The sequence below is a fragment of the Myotis brandtii genome, unplaced genomic scaffold, assembly GCF_000412655.1.
Source record: "Myotis brandtii unplaced genomic scaffold, ASM41265v1 scaffold513, whole genome shotgun sequence".
NCBI lineage: Eukaryota > Metazoa > Chordata > Mammalia > Chiroptera > Vespertilionidae > Myotis > Myotis brandtii.
The window spans coordinates 4,155,362-4,158,199 of record NW_005369552.1 but is presented as its reverse complement, the minus strand read 5'-3'; the positions used below and the strand labels follow the sequence as shown (position 1 = coordinate 4,158,199).

General features: G+C 49.2%; 1 pseudogene; it reads left to right on the top strand.

The window, feature by feature from the left end:
• Positions 1-905: 905 nt before the first annotated feature.
• LOC102241885 lies at positions 906-1,998 on the top strand (annotated as a pseudogene).
• Positions 1,999-2,838: the final 840 nt, after the last annotated feature.

Here is a 2,838-nt window from a genome sequence, read left to right as displayed (position 1 = left end):
GCCAAACTCCCGTGTTCCCCCCAGACAGTCCCTCCCCCCAGCTGACCCTGATCCACCCCAATTGGGGCTGGCCAACCTCCTGTGGCCCTTCCCCTGTCCTTCCCCACAACCAGCAGGCCCCTCCCTAGATGCTCTGCAAGGAAGACATTATATAAAAGCGGCCGCCAGGTGGCCCCCGACAACCAGCATGAATGTCAGCTGGACAAATCCAGATCTCAGGCTGGCAAAGGCGTCCAACTGCCCACCCAAAGGGCCGATCACGTCTTGGCCGCCCCCTCAACCCCCTTGAGACAGGTGCCAGACACAGGGCTCACAACTAGGGAGTGCTGCTGCAGTGGCGTGAGCCTCTCCCAATTGGTACTGACTGGGCCCGAGCCCACGGCAGGCACAGTGGGCCGGGATGAGGGGGAGCAGCAGGCAGGAGTGGCAGGTGGCATTGGACTGCCGGTTTCAGCCCAATCCCCGCAGGCCACACCACGGAACCCCACCCGTGCATGTATTCATGCACCGGGCCTCTAGTATATATTTAATTTGGAAGCAAATCTCTAGACTTTCTTGGTGAACAGATACAAATTCAGAAATACCCAAATAGCCATTATAATATCAAAGACAAGCTCTGATGCCCACTAGGCATAAGGGCTTTTCTCATCCAATAAATTTCAATTCCATGAGAATCAGAAAATTCCTAATTTAGTTCAGAACACCTCAAATTTGAACCATGGGTCCTATAGAAATTATATTTCAAAGATAGACCTAATCTCAGGATAGCAGCGTCATCCTGGGGGTTTACTATGATGCCTATCCCCTCCAGTTATTAGGCACAAGGCCAAAAATTAATTTCACATACAAAAAAAGTCACTGGAAAATGCCCTTTAAAAAAACTGTTAAAGAAAAAGCTGACCGGTCAGCTACGCATGGAGAACCCAGGCCCAGGGTCTCAGTGCCCAATATAAGAGCAGCGTGCTCACTATGAGTAGAAACACGCCTGTACTGCCTGGGAGCTATTGGAGACCAAGCGGTGCTACTAGAAACAGCTGGGGCTGGTGGCCGCGTACTTCATGGGATTCTGAGAGCCAAGGGCACCCTGCGACCACTGGAGCCCCAGGCCCTGTTTGGGTCCTGGGAGCTCATTTACGGCATCAGCCAAGAGCTGCTTCCCTACGTGAAAGGAGGGCACTGGGGACAGGGGCTGGAGGGCTTCTGCCCCTGCCTGGAGCTCTACACCCAATTCGCTGCCAATGCAAAGAGGTCCCGGACCACCCTGCAGGAACAACTAAAGAAAGGAAAAGGTTTCCGGACATTCCTGAGGCTTCAGGAAGGCTGCCCTGAGTTTGGGGGCCTTCAGCTCCAGGACCCGCTCCCTTTGCCCCTGCAGAGGCTTCAGCAGTATGAGAATCTTGTGGCTTTAGCTGAAAACACAAGTCCCAACAGCCCTGACCACCAACAGCTCACCCGGGCTGCTCGGCTGATGAGACTGTCCAGAGGGTCCACACCATTGATCAGAAACATAAGAATGACCAGCACTTCCGGCGTGTCCAGGCTCTTCTCAGTGGACGCCAAGCAAAGGAGCTTACCTCAGGTTGCTGATTCCTATGCCAGGGCTGGCTGTTGGTGGTGCCTCCCCGTGGGGAACCTCAGCTCCAAATGTTCTTCCTGTTCTCTGATGTTCTTCTCATGGCCAAGCCTCAACCCCCACTGCACCTGCTGCCTTGTGGCGCCTTTGTCTGCCGGGCTGTTTACTCCATGGCCCAGTATCAACTCCAAAGGGTATTTGGCCACTTGGGAGGCCCTTGTGGTGGCCTGCTCAGTCTGTCCTTTGCTCATGAGAAGCTACTGCTGATGTCCACAGACCAGGAGGAACTGTTGTACTGGTACCACAGTCTGACTTTGGCCATCAGCAGCCAGAAGAACTAGAAGAATCTTATGAATTCCAGAACCCAGGATACTTCAGGGTTAGGTCAGGGTCAGGAGTACAAACTAAACAAAACACAGAACCTACATGGTTTGAGAAGGATCATTTTGTATTTGCCTAGGACTGGGTTATTTGACAGCTCTTAAGAATCAGGAAACCAAGTCTGACCCATTTGAACCTCTGCTGAACCAATCCCTGCAGCACAGATGAGGGGATTTGGGGCTGATAAGCTTGGTGCTGTGGCCAGTCGTTTTTCAAGGCTATGGCTTTGCAAAGGTGGCTGTTTTATAGTTTATTTTCCCACTGGATTTATGTAAAGTTTGTTTTTTTGGGGGGAGGGGTAAAAAAAAGAAAAATATATTTTAATGTATAAGCCCAGGCATTATCCACCCAGAATTTGTTCTCTAAGGTATATGAGCGTAGGAGCATTTACAACTATTTACTGCTTGCATGTTGTTCAGGAATATACTTGAAAGTGAAGGAAACAATTTGAGAATGATTTCCAGTCATCTGGGATATCTTTAAATATAAATGTACCTACACATATGTGCAAGCATACACCATCCACAGAATACCCATGCACACATGGTCTGTGCACATGCTTACTCTCTCCCTCTCTCTATTCTCTGTATATATTTAAAGGCTATCTAACATATGTATGGTTTATCACTTATATGTAAATATGCAATACACACATACAGATCATACTAGTAGTCTTTCTAAACAGATATAAATATTGTGCATGCAGGCTGAGAGCATCACATTTCAGGGGTGGCTATCACAACATCAGGATCCCAGATTCCTCTTCCACTCTGATCCCCATTCGAGGGTAATGATAGCACTCTTTATCTGTCTTAGCTTCGAGTTTCCATTGCATCTCAATTCCATTGGTTATTCAATCTGCAGTCAGTTAAACTACACTCAAG